Source organism: Adiantum capillus-veneris, chromosome 29 (genome assembly GCF_014529385.1).
Source record: "Adiantum capillus-veneris isolate H3 chromosome 29, ASM1452938v2, whole genome shotgun sequence".
Lineage (NCBI taxonomy): Eukaryota > Viridiplantae > Streptophyta > Polypodiopsida > Polypodiales > Pteridaceae > Adiantum > Adiantum capillus-veneris.
The window spans coordinates 99,545,654-99,564,792 of record NC_140959.1 but is presented as its reverse complement, the minus strand read 5'-3'; positions in this window follow the sequence as shown (position 1 = coordinate 99,564,792).

The following is a 19,139-nucleotide window of genomic DNA, read 5'->3' as shown; positions in this document are numbered from 1 at the left end:
TGTACAACAACGAGACACTTGAAGTTGTTGAGAGCTTTAAGTACCTTGGCCTTGAGGTTCCATCCAATCAAAAGTGGCATGAATGTGCTATGCGTCGTTTGGAAGCGGGAAAGAGAGCATATTATGCATTTGAGAACATGTGTAATGCGGGAAACATCAAGTGTTGGGTTCTCAAGAAGTATCTTTTTGATGCATTGGTGACACCGGTTCTTCTTTATGGAGTTGAAGTGTGGGATGGGAGCATCTCAAAGTCTACTTGGAAAGAGTTTGAGAATGTCCAAAAGCGTTTTCTTACAAACTTTCTCCAAGTTAAGACACAAACACCATATATGCTCCTACTTCTTGAGTCGGGATCTCTTCCAATTGAAGTTATGGGCATGGAAAGGGTTGTGGAGTACATGATAAAGATGCGTCAAAACCCCTCACATCGACTTCCTACAATTGCATGGGAAGCAAGCAAAAAAGTTCAAAAGACGCATAAAAGCAAGATCTTGAGCACGGGATGGATGCAAGACATAAAGAAGTGGTTTGGGAGATGGGATGCATTACACTTGCTACATGATGCTTCAATTGACTCTCAAGTGAATGAAGCTTTTCTACAACGCCAATGTATTACGGCTTGGGAGAAATCCGGTGGGTCACGCTTCATACATTACACCACTTATATTGCCCCCAACTACAAAACCATGTTCTTCGCTGAGAGAGGAAACCGTACTCACACTTACATGCTTGAGCCTATTCCCTTGTCCGCGATACGCACTATCGCAGCAATTCGGCTTAGCTCCCATTTCCTTCGATGCGAGATAGGGCGTTGGGGCAATGGAGAAGAGTCAAATCGATTGTGCACATTATGCTCACTGCAAGTTCGAGAGTCTGAGTACCACACACTACTAGAGTGCTCAGCTTTTGATCACATCCGAACTTGCTTCTCTCACATTTTCAGCCATAACTTAGACCTACACACTTTCCTCTCCCAGCCAAAGTGTGGGCTCTCCATTGCGACTCTCATCACTACAATTTTGGAGCATCGAGAGTCACTCATCAGCCATACACATACTACATCACATGTAACTTTGGTCCCATAGGTCATATTTGACCTCCGAGGACGATAATAAAATCTATCTCTCTCTCTCTCTCTCTCTCTCTCTCTCTCTCTCTCTCTCTCTCTCTCTCTCTCTCTCTCTCTCTCTCTCTCTCTCTCTCTCTCTCTCTCTCTCTCTCTCTCTCTCTCTCTCTCCCCCCCCCCCCCCACTGTTTGTATTGCGCTTGGGCTGCCCGCCTTCAACCCTCGAAATCAGCGCCTTCACGCCGTTGTCATCATGGGTCAACACCTGCAGCATACAGGTAAGCAGGTAAAAATCTCTTTTATTTATTTTGCATTAATTTATTTAATTATAAAATTTTTAAACACTAAAAAAAAAAAACAAAACAAAAACACACTAAAAACAAAAAAACAATAAAAAGGTTTTCAAAAAATCAAAAAAGAGTTTTGAAAACTCATGTAATTTTTTTAAAATAATTTTAAAATCACAAAAAACAATACTAAAAAATCAAAAAATCCATGAAAAGAAAAGAAAAGTGGTTTGAACAAAAAATAAAATCACATAAAGATTAAAAAATCACAAAAAAAAAATCAATAATTCAAAAAAATAATAATCAAAATACGGTTTTAAAAAATTACAAAAATAGAAAAACTCATTAAAAATTTATAGAAAAGGAGAAAACCTTACAAAAAAATCATAAAAAATAAAATATAACACAAATAAATCACAAAAATTATAGAAAAATCATAAAAGCTAAAAAAAACTCAGAAAAAATCATTAAAAAATACAATAAATCAAAAACTTCATAAAACCTTCAAAAAATATCATAAAAATTGCAAAATTAATAGAGAATCCAAAAAAATCAAAACTTCTTCAAAAAGAAAATAATTATAAAAAATCATAAAAATACTTTAAAAATAAAAAAATTCACAAAAAAAATAATACAAATAAAAAGGAAGTCGTCGAAAAAGCCAGAAAGAGGCCGAAAAGCAAAAAACACATCGTCGAGAAATTACACCGGACAAAAGCGAGCAAGTTGAAAAAAGCAAAGCCGGAAGAGTTACATGTCGCAAACCGAGTAAACATCACAAAAGTGATATAGAACAACCAAAAAAAGCGAGCAAAACGACCAATTGAAAGCCGTTTTTGGGGTAGGCAAATTTTGAAGTTTTTCATGCTAGAAATTGGCTAGTGCAATAATTGCACTGAAAATTGAGCTTCCAATTGGACAAACAAGGACCACTCACATGTGATTGCAGATTAGGCTAGCCCAAGCATCAAAATTTTTTCTAATCAATACCAAACTCTACTAGGAGACAATTTTTATAGAACAAGCCAACATGGACTCAAATCCAGGCGAGAGTTTAAGTACACCAGAGCAAGCCAGTAGCAGTGGCAACATCGGTACAACTGCAATAGAGCAGATTTTACAGCTATATGGCTACAATGAAGATAAAGTTTTATATACAGATTTAGAAAGCCATAGATACTTAATGAGCACCAAAAGCAGCACAGGAGTCAAGATCCTATTGATCAGAGTAAGGCGAGATTCAAAAAACTCCCAGATGTTCACAGACTTCAGTGGAGCAGCCAGGTACTGCAAGCTCAAAGATGAAGTACAGATAGAAGTTTAGAAAGTCAACCCAAGTGGTTATCCATAAACTTGCACAATTCCGCAAAGCATCCATTTACTACATATGCAATCAGGGTCATTGTACATGGATTACAGTGGTCTGATCTATAGTCGAGAGCCAGAATTGCAAGACCCAACAGATTAGCCAATAGAAGCCAATCTAATTGGAGAAAAAAAGTCAAAGACGATACAAATATAAAGATGGAGCAATCTACAGCTTGATGCTCAGTGTTTTAAAAGAAGATGCTGACAACTTGACAAGCATAGAAGCAGAAACTTCTCAGCTAGAGCTTGAAATGACAGAACCAAATGAAATACCACTTGTCATGGCGTATTGCTCACATTGTGAATGAAAAGGTGGACATTTTTCTGAAGATTGTCCAAGAAATCCAGACAACGAGAACACATCAACCACCAAGCAAGGTACATAGCAAATTGGAAATGTGAATCTCGACATAAGTGCATTTAACTTGTCACTTTTAATGCAATCAAATGATTTTTCATTACCATTAGAAGCACCAGTAAAAGCATCGCACGTTCAAAATGAGCATAAAGATGCACAGGCATCTAAAAAGCTTAAAATTGTTTCTTTGGACAACAAATTCTTGGATGAATTTGGTCAAGGTGTCCAGATATCAGCGAAGGTTGAAAAGACTATTAGGTTTACAAGTTATTCTGGATCCATTGCCACAAGTGTGCAATCGTTCACGAGTATAGAGACACATCAAACCAAACGTTGTTAGCATTGTATGGTACACATAATTCATATGCACACTATGTAGACCAAAAAGGGAAGCCGTACAAAAAGGATCAACAGTGTTTGAACGGCCCACATAGAAGTGCGTCCAGTGATAGATCCGAAGGTTGATGCATTTCAGAGAAAAGAATCTATTATAGCCCAACCCCTCTAGAGCTGAAGGATATTACCCGAGTGAACCTAGAAATCTGTTCAAAGCCAAACTCTCCTCCATTGGAAATGAAGCTTCGAAGTTGTAACCAAACGAGCATTTAATTTGACCAAAACATTCATGGATATAGACAAGAGTCTAGCATCTATGATGCCTTGGGTCCTGAAACCACAGAATTCATATCATAAGAGACCCATGGGATAGACAATATCAAGGCAAAGATAATGCTATCTATAGCTTGACTTGGGGAATAATTTGTCATGTTTCAAGGAGATACATAAGAAACTATGCAAAAGGTTTATAGATGCCAAACAGCAACAATGCTACCCAAAGTGACCCTTCACAGTCCCAGAATGTGTGACTAAACTAGAGCCAAACAATTTTGAACTCTTATAATAAAGCAGGCTAAAGTGGTCACCCTAGGAAGGGGGGAGTTGTAAATCCATCAAGCTCAGCTTATGTACCAGGAAATGCTACATCAGTTAGAAACCCTAGAGCCTATAGTCAACATCCCTCTTCAAAGAAGAAACTATTGAAAGATCATATGGTTGCTAGAAGTTTCCAATTGACCCAGATTCCATCGGTATCTGTAGACAAATGCTTCTATGAAGATCATCAGGGACAAAAGTTTCAGTTGATCTCCACAAGCCAAAGTCAAAAATCGACAAATCTCATATCTGGAGACAAATGAGCAAAATGCTGGGGAATCATCTCCACCACCATTGAAGTAAGTTCACATATCATCATAGATCAGTTCCACGTGATCACAACAAAAGATAAGCTAGACGACATCATAATGGGACTGCCAATGTAAGGTTTCCAGTTTTCAAAACCTTAAAAATTGTACAAAGCTTGTAAAATTAATTTGAAAACCACTGTTGAAGGATTCAAACACGGCTACTATTGGTATTTTTGGAATCATAAGCAGAGCTTTACTCTGGTTAGTAATTTTTAGAATCAGAATCCTATAAAAAATGCAAAAGTTACAGACCCTAGAAGGTTACAATAGGAATTCAATTAGTTAATAAAAATTGGATGGTTTCAATAATAATTATTAACAAAGACTTTCTTATCCTAAGGTTCTAGAATTAATTGATATTTCAAATTTTCATCATTAGAAATCAACAAAATCAACCAAAATCGATTCTGGAAGATATGGGGGCAATGTGGAGCTGGGGGGAACCCGCCAGAGCTAGATTTAGCAGCAGTTGGAGCCATTTGCAAGCTGGGGGCCTGCTTGGGGTGTCAAAACCTGCCAGAAACTGCCCGGGGCCCTGAAAAACTATTAAAAGACCCCCTTTCCTTCATAAAAATTTAGATTCAGATCCTTTACACACTCCCTCTCATCTAGAGAGAACGCTACGCAGAAATCACTAGCGATTAAGCTCTAGTTGATTGACTTAAACGGTAATTAGCATAATCCTTCTTAATTAGCAAGGCTAGATTAATCTATTTTCCTAATAAATTAAAGATAAGCCTATGTATACTCATAAATCTTCTCTTAATTAAATATTCTCTTCTGCTGATTGTTGTAATCAAGCTTGGGAATATTAGGCTAATTAATTATCCTATCATATTAAGACTGAAATTATCCAAATTAATCATAAATTAATGGAAAATATATTAATTAAGTTTAGATTAGATTGAGGTAATTATCAAAGCTGCATTAGATAGTCATTAAGCTAGAAAAATTATCTTATAACTTTTTGAGTAATTTTCATAATTAATTAGCCAGAACTACAGTGTTTTATAGAGAAAATTAAAGGGAAAAATAATTAAGTTGATTCAAAATATCTTGAGTTATTTCTCAAAGGTTAACTATATGTTAGGAAATCAATGATAATTATTTCAAGCTCAAATCATTAATTTACCTTATTACTTTAGCAGAAATACCCTGTTTTTAAGACAGATAAATAAAGAAAATTAGTAAATTGATTCAGAATGCTTTGAGTTATTTATCAGTGGTTAATTATATGTTAGGAAACTTGTGATAATTAGTTCAAGCTCAGATAATTAATTTATCTAATTGCTCTAGCAGAAATACTCTCTTTTTAGGACAAATTAAATAGGAAAAAATAGTAAATAGATTCAAAATGATTAGAGTTATTTATAAGAGGCTAATTATATGTTAAGGAACTAGTGATTATTATGTGAAGCTCAAATGATTACCTTATCTAATTACTTTAGCAAAAATACTCTATTTTTAGGACAAATTACATAGGAGAAATTAGCAAATGGATTCAAATTGATTTGAGTTAAATAGGAGAGGCTAATTACATGTTAGGAAACTTGTGATAATTATTTCAAGCCCAGATAATTAATGTATCTAATTACTTTAGTAGAAATACTCTGTTTTTAGGACAAATTAAATAGGAGAAATTAGCAAATAGATTCAAAATTAGAGACTAATTTTAGAGGCTAATTTTATGTTGGAGAACCCTAATAATTATTTCAAACTCAGATGATTAACTTATCTAATTACTTTAGCAAAAATACTCTGTTTTTAGGAGAAATTACATAGGGGGAATTAGCAAATGGACTCAAAGTAATTTGAGTTATTTATCAGAGGTTAATTACATGTTATGGAACCTATGATAATTATTTCAAGCTCAGATAGTTAAATTATTTAATTACTTTAGCAAAAATACTATGTTTTAAGGACAAATTAAATAGGGGAAATTAGCAAATAGATTCAAAATGATTTGAGTTAATTATCAGAGGTTAATTATATGTTAGGGAACCCGTGATAATTATGTGAAGCTCAGATAATTTATTTACCTAATTACTTTAGCAAAATTACTCTATTTTTAGGACACATTAGATAGGGAAAATTAGCAAATAGATTCAAATCGGTTTGAGTTATTTATCAGAGGTTAAATACATGTTAGGGAACATGTGATAATTATATCAAGCTCAGATAATTAATTTACCTAATTACTTTAGTAGAATTATTTTGTTTTTAGGAAAAATTCAAAGGGGGAAATTATCAAATTGAGTCAAAATATCTTGAGTTATTTATCAGAAGTTACCCCAATATAATTATTTTACCTAGTTATCCCAGTAAAATCATATTATTTTTAGGGGAAAATAAAAAGGAGAATATAGTAAATTAATCCAAAAACCTTTGATATAAATATCATAGGTAGAACACACCCTTAAGGAATCCGTGATAAATATCCCAACCTCTGATAAATAGTTTAAGTATTTATCTTCAATAAAATTAACTAATTTTGCGTACAAAATAGAGAAAAAAAAATTAGTAAATTAATTTATCTAATTACCAAATAAATACCTGAGGTCCAAAATCACTATTGAAGGGTGGGAAAATTACCTCAGCATAAATGGATGGAATAACAAATTACTATCAGTAAAATTTTGTCTAATTTAGACCATAAGTATAGAAGGGAAATGCTATAAATCAAATTTATGAAACTTCCTAAAGATAGAACATATTCAATTACAATTTTAGAGTAAGTAATCCATTAGCTGATAGAAATTTATAATTTACTAAGGCTAAAATGGAAGATAGACTAAGGAGAAACCTAGTTAAAGGGATTCCCAAATTAAATTGTTATTATGGAAAATTACTTATAGCATAAATAAGTTACAAGAGGAACATCTCATTAAATTGACTATTAAAGATACCTACTTACTCCAAAATCGTTATTTTTGGGTAAAAAAAGAAAAAGAATATTATTCAATTAAACTTATAATGGATTAAGTCTTTTTATAAGGCTGTTGGACATGGCTCCAAAGAGAACCAGGGGAAATCCTCTTACTCAGGAAGAGGATGTTAGCAACAAGCGAAACAAAGCCACTAATGACCATGAGGCTGAGCCTAGCCATAGGCCAATAGAGGAAAGTCTACAGGCACCCGCACCACAGCACATGGACGAGCAGTCTTAGGTGGATTTCCATTTTGTTCACTTAAAATCTTTTTAAACTTCATTTTTAAGTTAGCATTGCATACGTAAGGTTAGGAAGGATAAAATGGCTATAAATGGAAGGTAACTTCCACGAAACCAACGAGCAATGATTTTAAATAGAAAAGAAATGATTGGGTTATTACTGATTGACCTAGAAAAGAAATATTTGACCATCCTTAAGATAGCTTGTCTCAAGACACCTCTGATTCCTTGGAAATATTTTACTCCAGATAATGAGTAATGATGAAGATACCATCATGGATGAGTCTGTTTCCTCAGCACGCATGGAGTCTTTACCCCATGCTTGTTTGTGTTTGTGGATAGTACTTTCAAGTTTATCCTAGCGGAACCGCCCGGTTGTATGGGCAGCCGGTTGGCGTATGGGCGCCCGGACTTTGGGTGATGGATGTTTCTACCTTGGTTTTTATAAATAAGGAATGGGTGCCATTTTTCACCCCTGTATAAGTGGTCTTGAGACAAGCCAGTACTGGTCAGAGATACTTCAGAATGACAGTACCTTGTCTTAAGTCTAAAGATGTTTGTTTGCTGAAAGAATGTCTTCAATACTATTTTCAAAGGTTGTCTTAATGAAATTCATTTGTGGAAGTTAAAAGGAATCATTGTTTTAATTGTGAAAAAAATGTGGTAGTAATTAAACAACACAAAAATCATGTGTGAGTGCGTGGTGGTAAGTGGGGATTGACTAAGGTTGTCAATCATGGACGGGTGGACCTGATGAGTCAGGTAACTATCCATTACCATGCACTAAAACGTTTAGAAGCTTCTTCACTTGGAAGAGAAATCCACCAACGGCTGTGCCCTCACATATGTTAGGGGGAAAAAAGCGTTGGTTGGCTAAGGAAACCAAAATCTGAATAATGAAGTGTAGGGCCGGAATTTTCTTTAATGGTCCCATTTCCACTACGAGACAGGACTCGGTCTCTTTCTGGGGCTATAAACCTAAACCATTGTCAATGGTAAGGGTGAATTCCTTGGATTTTTTCTTGTTTAAGGACTCTGACTTTAGTAGGCCTAGAGACCTGTCAATGGTACCCATTTTTGGTGTCTACGGGTTGGGGACCTTACAAGTGGCATCAGAGCGTGGTTTAATAAGGTCCTGACCTTAGGAGGGTAAAAGTTGAAAAAATAGGCACAAGTTATATTGCATTTTTAATTATTCTATATTGTGAAATGAGAATTTCCCTATCAATACAAGAAAATATCCGCCAAGCTTACCAAAAGTTTGTGATTTTCAACATCATATTCGAGGATGCTTGCAGCTCCAATAACTTTGTACTTCACAAGAGCATCATGCAATTGTTAGATTTAATGTTTTCCCCTCCTCCTACATGGCGAATCAGCTGGTCACAGTTTAGTAGAATTTTGCTAATTGATGCGGGACAGCTAGAAGGGTTGACACTCAATTTGAAAAGACTCAAGTGGGCAAAAACACTTCGGACCATCGATGTTTTCTTTTTCAGTGGGACTGAAGATCCAGATCAGACCATTATTATAGATGGGGTAGAAGTGTCACAAAATTAGTGGGTATATGATCAGTTAGCCACAGTAATATACCCAGGTAGAATCAGGCCCATGAGGGTAGGCCCAAAGTTTAGGGGACCAAAAGATGTCATATTTTTTGATCCCCTGTCAGACCCACCAGTGGTGAAGAGAATGTTGATCTAGAGAATTACACATTGTATATAGTATGAGTCCATCTTGTACATAGTATGAGTCAGTGTGGTATTAACCTTTGTATATACCATGATTTTATGACATGCTTGTGTAGTTTAATTGAGAGGGTGATAATGATTGTCAGATTTCTGTTTTCATTGTTTTAAAAGTATATAGATTAGAGAACTTGCTTGACAAACCAAAAGTAGTGTAATCACTAAAGGATTTTCATTAATTACAAACCCAGGGAAATGCAAAAAGTCTCTATACTCCCACTCAGGAAAAGAAACTATTGTTAAACAAGTTCAACTCCCAACTTTCAAGGGAGAAGGAACTAACTTAGAACGTGACACCGAAGCCTGGCTCAACGCCATGGATGATTATTTCTTGGGAGCAGGAACTGCTTCGGAAAATCATGCAATGTTAGGAATGTTTCGACTCATTGGAGATGCCAAACTCTGGTGGAAACAATATTGTAGAGATAACCCTTCCATTAGTCCCTCCTGGGAAAGAATGAAGCAGGCAGTGAAAGAAAGATATCTTCCTCCAGCTCACTAAGCTATCAGAATGAATGAATTCTTTGCCCTCAAACAGTTAGGGCTTACTTTGGTAGAGTACTACACCAAATATGTGTCTTTACGACGTTACGCCCCACCAATGACTATGGAACAACAGATTGCTCGTTTCTGTCAGGGTCTCAACAAACCCTTAAGTACCCGCTTGGAAGCTATGAGACCCATCTCTATTCAAGATTCTCTGCTAAGAGCTAAACCACTTGCAGCTGAAGGAAACCCCCCTGCTAGGAGCTATTACAACTACAATAACTTTAGAGGAAGAGCAAGGGGAAAGTATAACCAAGGAAATCAATGGAGGGCAGTGTCAGCTGCAGCCACTATAGAGTAGACCTTTCCAAACATCAGATGCTATGGATGCAATAGAATGGGACATTACAGGAGTCAATGTCTTGAAGGGCAAAATCCCCGAGTTGCTACCGAAACCACTCCTCAGACTCAGATAGGACAAGGAAATAATCAAAGAGGTAGAGGCAATAGAGGACGAGGCAGAGGAAGAGGTAGGGGAGCCAGAGCTTATGTTGTAGAGTAGGAGAGCCTACCTTGCTGAATGAAGAAGATGAAAGAGCTACTCTTTTTGCCGCCATTGATAACCTTGGAGCTAGACAAAACAATATGTTGTCATCCAAACCATTGTAAATAGAGAAGGTGAAAAATTTGAACTACTTATAGATTGTGGCAGCACACACTCTTTTCTCTCCCCTAAATGTTTACGGAAACTTAAATTGAATCAATATTCCACCAAGAAATTAGTGGTAGAACTAGCAAATGAGAAAGAGGTTCTATCTCAATTTACAGATGGGGAAGTTGAGTTTGAATTAGGGGGAACCCTGACTTCATCTTACTTTTGGACTCTACCAGTAGGAATCTATGATGGTATTCTAGGAATAGATTGGTTAATAAAAAATAAAGCCCAAATTCATTGTGCTTAAGGGAACTTAACCTTCAAAAATCACTTAGTTAAGGCTAGTCGACTTCTGAATGGGTTACTTAAGGGGCAACAGATCTTTGTAGTAAAACTTAATAAGGCAGATGATTCAAGGAAAAACACAACTCCAGAATGGCTTAAGGAATTTTCAGATATATTTCCGGAAGATCTCTCGAATTTACCTCCTCCCAGGGATATAGACCACGAAATAGAAACCTTTCCAGGTAGTGAACCAATTTCAAAAAGACCCTACAAAATGTCCCTCCCTGAAGCTATTGAATTAAAAGAACAGCTTCGTCAGCTTATTGAACAAGGATTCATAAGACCAAGCATTTCACCTTGGGGAGCGCCTGTTCTATTCCAAAAGAAGAAGGATGGATCTTTACGTCTCTGCATAGACTAAAGGGGACTTAACCAGGTATCGGTAAAGAATAAGTACCCTATTTCTCGCATCGATGAATTACTTGATAGATTACATGGAGCCAAAGTATTCACAAAAATTGCTCAGATCAGGTTACCATCAAATCCGGATTAAGGAGGCAGATATTTACAAAACTGCTTTCAACACCCGGTATGGGCATTATGAGTTCATCGTAATGCCTTTTGGTCTTACGAATGCTCCACCTACTTTTAACCATCTCATGCAAGATATATTCAGAGAATATATGATGATTTTGTGTTGGTGTTTTTCGATGATATCCTGGTATATTCCAAGGATGAAAAAGAGCATGAAGGCCATGTACGTAAAGTACTTCATCTTCTACTCCAACATCAATTATATGCCAAGATGAGTAAATGTGTTTTTTTCACGTCAGAAGTTAGTTATCTTGGTTTTATAATAAACCCTGAAGGAATTTCAGTAGACCCCGTAAAGAGTAAAGATATAATAGATTGGCCACAACCCAAAACAGTCAGTGAGATTCGAGGATTTTTGGGCATTACAGGATGGTATAGAATCTTCGTCAGAGATTATGCAATTATCGCCACACCCTTGACGCAGCTACTTAAAAATACAACCAAACTCAACATGAGGCAGAGAAGATGAATAGAACTCTTACAAGAATATGAATTTGAAATAAAATATAAACCAGGGAAAGAGAATATGGTTGCTAATGCTCTTAGCCGTAAGGTTTTTATGGGGCTATTTCCACAGTCAACAATCCAATCCTAAACAAGGTTAAGGAAGCTTCCTTGGAAGATAAGGATTATCAAGAACTTCTACAAGAACTTTATCAACAAGACCTAAAAGAGAAAGAGAAAGACAGAATCAAGGATTATTTACTTGAGGATGGGCTTCTCTATTATAAGTATCAGCTTTACATTCCTAAAAATCCAACACTGAAGGAGTTAATCCTTTATGAAGGACACAACGCTCCAAATGCCGACCATCCTGGTTATGCAAGGATCCTTAATGCCATAAGGAAAAGCTATTTCTGGACAGGAATGAAAGGAGATATACTTCGCTACATCAGACAATGTCTTTCTTGTCAAAGGATTAATGTTGAACGAGTAATGATGCCAGGGAAACTTCAACCTCTGGACATTCCTCAAATGAAGTGGGAACTCATTAGCATGGACTTTAAAACAGGCCCTTCCACTGTTCAAGGGGGTTACGACTCCATTATGATGGTAGTGGATATGCTGACTAAAGTATCCCATTTGATGCCTGTAAAAACAACTTACACTACATCAGACATAAGTCGTCTCTTTATCAAAGAGATATTCAGATTACACGGGCTTCCTAAGAGAACAGTCGATGACAGAGATACAAAATTCACTTCAAAATTTTGGAAAGCTTTATTTGAATCCTTAGGAACTCAACTATGTTTCTGTACATCCTATCACCCTCAGACAGACAGCCAGACAGAAAGAGTGAATCAAGTTATTGAAGACATCCTTAGAGCCTATTGTGGTAGAGAACCCAGGAAATGGATCCAATTTCTTCTTCTGGTGGAATTCGCCTATAACTCTTCCTTTCATAAAATCATTGGGATGTCACCATTTAATGCTTTTTATGGGCATGAATGTATATCACCCCTAAACTTTTCAGACCCTAGTACAAGAGTAGAAGCTTCAAAGCAAATGTTGGAGGAGATGGATGCCCAAACCAAAGCCATAAGACAAGACATTCAGGCAGCCAAGGACCGCCAGAAACAGTATGTTGATAAAAAATGGTATGATCGGGTTCTCAAACAAGGGGATAAAGTATTCCTAAGGGCACGACCAAAAAGAAGCACTCTATCCTTGGGAAAATACAAAAAACTAAGCCCCAGATATTGTGGACCTTATGAAGTGATTAAAGTAATCAGTGATCAAGCTTACAAACTAAAATTGCGTGAGCACCTCAAGGTCCATAATGTATTCCATATCAGTAATTTAAAACCGTACATCCTAAATCCAAATCACACTCTAGATGACGAACAGATTGTCATGCAGAAGCAAGGAATTCTTGAACTCCAACCAGATTGTATTCTCGACACTAGGGAAAGGAGTCTGAGAAATAGAGTTATCAGAGAACATTTAGTAAAATGGAAGGACTACCGCACTGAAGATGCCACCTAGGAGGATGAAGTATTTTCGGTTGAGATAAGGACATCTCAAATCCTTAAGTTGGGGTGATTGTAAGGTTTCCAGTTTCCGAAACCTTACAAAATGTACAAAGCTTGTAAAATTAATTTGAAAACCACTGTTGAAGGATTCAAACACTGCTAATATTGGTATTTTTGGAATCATTAGCAGAGCTTTACTATGGTTAATAATTTTCAGAATTAGAATCCGATAAAAACTGGAAAAGTTATAGACCCTCGAAGGTTACAATAGGAACTCAATTAGTTAATAAAAATTGGATGGCTTCACTAATAACTATTAACAAAGACTTTCTTATCCTAAGGTTCTAGAATTAACTAATATTTCAAATTTTCATTATTAGAAATTAGCAAAATCAACCAAAATCGATTCCAGAAGGTATGGGGGCAGTGTGGAGCTGGGTGGAACCTTCCAGAGGTAGATTTAGCAGCAGTTGGCGCCATTTGCAAGCTGGGGACCTGCTTGGGGTGTCAAAACCTTCCAAAAACTGCCCGGGGCCCAGAAAAACTATAAAAAGATCCCCTTCCCTTTAAAAAAACTTAGACTCGGAGCCTTGACACACTCTCTCTCATCGAGAGAAAACGCTACGCAAAAATCACTAGAGATTAAGCTCTAGTTGATTAACTTAAACGATAATTAGCCTAATCCTTCTTAATTAGCAAGGCTAGAATAATCTATTTTTTTAATAAATTAAAGATTAGGCCTATGTATACTCATAAATCCTCTCTTAATCAAATATTCTCTGCTGATTGTTGTAATGAAGCTTGGGATTATTAAGCTAATTAATTATCATATCATATTAGGACTAAATTAGCCATAAATTAATGGAAAATATACTAATTAAGTTTAAATTAAGTTGAGGTAATTATCAAAGCTGCATTAGACAATCATTAAGCTAGGGAAATTATCTTATAATGTTTTGAGTAATTTTCATAATTAATTAGGCAAAATTACACTGTTTTGTAAAGAAAATTAAAGGGGAAAATAATCATATTAATTCAAAATGTCTTGAGTTATTTATTACAAGTTAATTATATATTACCAAACTCATGATAATTATGTCAAGCTCATATCATTAATTCACCTAATTACTTTAGTAGAAATACTCTGTCTCTAAGACAAATTAAATTAGGGAAATTAGTAAATTGATTCAAAATGGTTTGAGTTTTTTCTCGTGGTTAATAATATGTTAAGGAACCCATGATAACTAAGTCAAGCATAGATAATTAATTTATCTAATTACTTTAGCAGAAATACTCTGTTTTTAGGACAAATTAAATAAGGAAAATTAGCAACTAGATTCAAATGGATTTGAGTTATTTATCAGAGGCTAATAATATGTTAGGAAACCTGTGATAATTATTTCAATCTCAGATAGTTAATTTATCTGATTACCTTAGCATAAATACTCTGTGTTTATGACAAATTAAATAAGGGAAATTAGCAAATAGATTGAAAATGATTTAAGTTATTTATCACGGGTTAAGATATATGTTAGGGAACCCGTGATAATTATGTGAAGCTCAGATTTTCAATTTACCTGATTACTTTAGCAGGATTACTTTGTTTTTAGGACACATTAAATAGGGAAATTAGCAAATAGATTCAAATTGGTTTCAGTTATTTATTAGAGGTTAATTAGATGTTAGAAAACCTGTGATAATTATTTCAAGCTCAAATAATTAATTTACCTAATTACTTTAGCAAAATTACTTTGTTTTTAGGACAAATTAAAAGGGAGAAATCATCAAATCGATTTAGAATGTCTTGAATTATTTAATAGAGGTTAATTATACCTTAGGGAACCCATGATAATTATATTACCCCCAGATAATGAGTTTACCTAATTATCTCAGTAAAATTACATTATTTTTAGGGGAAAATAAAAGGAGGAATATAGTAATTAATCCAAAAACCTTTGATATAAATATCATATGTAGAACACACCTCGAGGATTCCATGATGAATACCCCAACCTCAGATAAATAGTTTAGGTATTTATCTTCAATAAAAGTAACCAATTTTGCGTACAAAATAGAGAAATGAAATTAGTAAATGAATTTATCTAATTACCAAATAAATACCTGAGGTCCAAAATCACTATTGAAGGGTAGAAAAATTACCTCAGCATAAGTGGATGGTATAATAAATTACTATGTATAAAATTTTGCCTAATTTAGACCATAAGTATAGAAGGGAAAGGTTATAAATAAAATTTATGATAAATTCCTAAAGATAGAACATATTCAGTTACAATTTAGGGTGAGTAATCCATTAATCGATAGAAATTTATAATTTACTAAAGCTAAAATGGAAGATAGACTAAGGAGAAACCTAGTTAAAGGGCTTCCTAGTAATTTCCCTAATTTAGACCATAAGTATAGAAGGAAAAGGTTATAAATCAAATTTATGATAAATTCCCAAAGATAGAACATATTCAATTACAATTTAGGGTGAGTAATCCATTAACCGATAGAAATTTATAATTTACTAAAGCTAAAATGGAAGATAGACTAAGGAGAAACCTAGTTAATGGGCTTCCCAAATTAAATTGTTATTATGAGAAATTACTAATAGCATAAATAAGTTACAGGAGGAATATCTCATCAAATTGACTATTAAAGATACCTACTTACTCCAAAAATTCTTATTTTTGGATAAAAAAGGAAAAAGAAGATTATTCAATTAAGCTTCTAATGGATTAAGTCTTTTTATAAGGCTGCTGACATGGCTCCAAAGAGAACCAGGGGAAATCCTCTTACTGAGAAAGAGGATGCTAGCAACAAGCAAAACAAAGCCACTAATGACCATGAGGCTAGGCCTCGCCATAGGCCAACAAAGAAAAGTCTACGGGCACCCGCCCAACAGCACATGGAGCAGTCCTAGGTGGATTTCTATTTTGTTCACTTAAAATCTTTTTAAAGTTCATTTTTAAGTTAACACTGCATACGTAAGGTTAGGAAGGATAAACTGGCTATAAATGGAAGGTAACTTCCACAAAACCAACGAGCAATGATTTTAAATAGGAAAGAAATGATTGGGTTATGACAGATTGACCTAGGATTCCTTGGAATATTTTACTCCAGGTGATTATTAATGATGGAGATACCATCATGGATGAGTCGGTTTCCTCATCACGCGTGGATTCTTTACCCCGTGCTTGTTTGTGTTTGTGGATAGTACTTTCAAGTTTATCCTAGAGGAACTGCCCGGTTGTATGGGCAGTCGGTTGGCGTATGGGCGCCCGGACTTTGGGTGATGGCTTTTTCCACCCCGGTTTTTATAAATAAGGAATGGGTGCCAGTTTTCACCTCTGTATAGGTGCTCTTCATACAAGCCAATACTGGTCATAGATACTTCAGAATGACAGTACCTTGTCTTAAGTCTAAAGATGTTTCTTTGCTGAAAGAATGTCTTCAATAGTGTTTTCGTTGTCTTAATGAAATTTAGTTGTGGAAGTTAAAAGGAATCATTGTTTTAATTGTGAAAAGAATGTCGTAGTAATTAGACAACAAAGAAATCATGTGTGAGTGCGGGGTGGTAAGTGGGGATTGACCAAGGTTGTCAATCATGGACGGGTGGACCTGATTAGTCAGGTAACTATCTATTCTCACGCAGTAAATTGTTTAGAAACTTCTTCACTTGGAAGAGAAATCCACCAATGGCAGTGCCCTCACATATGTTAGGGGAAAAAAAGCGTTGGCTAAGGAAACCAAAATCTGAATGATGAAGTATAGGGCCAGAAACGTTTTTAATGGTCCCTTTTCCACTGCGAGACAGGACTAGGTCTCTTTCTAGGGCTATAAACCTAAACCATTGTCAATGGTAAGGGTGAATTCACTGTAATTTTTCTTGTTTAAGGACTCTGACTTTAGTAGGCATAGAGACCTGTCAATGGTACCATCCCGTTTTTGGTGTCGGCGGGATTGGGTACCTTACAGCCAATGGCCCAAAAGATGTTAGAGATACAGAATGTAAACAAGATGCAGTCTTCAAAGAAAACAAAGAATGAAGACAAAGACTGGTCACCCACGGACGACAACACAAAGTCTTCAAGCACAATTAAAATGGAGATTGATGCCAAAGCAAAGCTTATTGAAGATGATTTATCTCCATTGAATAGAACTTCAGAAGAGCTTAAAGCAAATCACGTAATAGCAAGTGCAGATCATACAGAACAAAGAGCAACCACGATAGCTATTGAGCAGAGAATTCCACCAAACCCAAAAGTTAAGAAGAATGAGGTTTCAAAAAGTCAAGAAGCAACAGGAAGTCCAAAGATCAATCACTCATTGCCATTTGAATCAGTTGAAGAAAGTCAGATTGGAAAAAAAAGTCTCAAACCACCCTCCATAGAGGCACAATTAGATCAAGATGAGACCATGGCAAAAGCAAAACAAAGATCTTCAATAGAACCTCCAATGAGAATAACTATAGTTCTCAACATTACAACAGGAGAAAGTGTCATATGCAATGCTCTAGTGAATAAAGACGCAAACTGCAATATGGTTGTAGACAACATCCAAAGAATTCTAGAGATTACTCAGTGCAAGCCAGGTAATAAAGAAATCATGGGTAAGGCTACAAGTCAAGAAGAAATGGTTGCTACCCTTAGCATCCAAAATCATGAATAGCAAGTGAAGTTTCATGTGAAGCCTTCAAAGGAAATGCTTGCAGATGTCATCCTTGGACATCAGTAGTTAGATCAACACAAGGCCTACAAAGAAGATAAAATGCTAATACTCTCTTTTCAAAGAGGTAGCCAACAACAGTTACAGGTACCATTAATGCTAGATTCAGAGTTACAAAAGTCACAAGAATCGAAGACAAATCTTACAGACAAAGGTAAAGCAAAAGTGGAACTTCCACTGACTAGCAATGAAGGTGTGACATTGTATGCGTCTACATCAAAGAACCCTCGTGGATTAGATGCTTCAAGCAAGTTAGGCATGCAAAACTTCAATTCAATTTGCTGACCCAACTGAACCCTCTAAGAAGACACCCAGAAAAGAAAATATATTCCAACCAAAGTACTCAAGAAAGCAAAGGAAAGTCAAGCAAGTGCTTGTTTAGAGAAGTTTAGTCAAAGTCAATGATCCGGTTTGGATTAAAGACAAGAAATCAACATAGAAAGACAAACACATGGAATGGATAGCATCACAATGGAGCTTAAAAGAACATAAGTACTATGGAGGTAATAGACATTTATGGGTACCGAAACCGCATGTTAGCGCATATGAAGTAACTTCAAGTCCCTCGCAAGAAAGAAGGCCCACAAGGTATCAACCTCGACAATATCCTAGGATACCTAAGAAGCAGGTATACAATAGAACAACATCAAAATATGTTGAAGTCTACCACAACCCTCAAGAGGATACAAGAAAAAGATGGATCTCAAAGAATATTCCTCTTAGACAAGGATTCTACACAGGTTATACAAAGATTTGGCTACTAGTCAACCACAAGCCGACTGCAACTATACCAAACCTGCATGAAGATATCAAGAAATCAACAAGACCAGAGCGAAGCAAACTCAACAAAGGAGTTACAAATGTCATCAAGAGATTTTTATTCCTAAGTCTTCCAATGCTCCTGGTTGTTACCATATACATGTGGTAGTGATGTGTGTGAACACACTAGGACCGCCGGGGTATTTTTTCCCTCTTTAGGAGGTTTTTTCCCCCGTGCATTGTATATACGCCCATCACTCTAGGGCTATCTATCTTTCCATTGCACACAAAGTAAAACACTCTCTATTGTGTGCCTTGAGCTTACTTCGTCTTCTCCAAGCTATGTGTGTTTCTCTGCAACCCTAATTCCAACAATTGGTATCAGAGCAGGTCACGTCCTCTCGGGCTTAGTCGCCAGC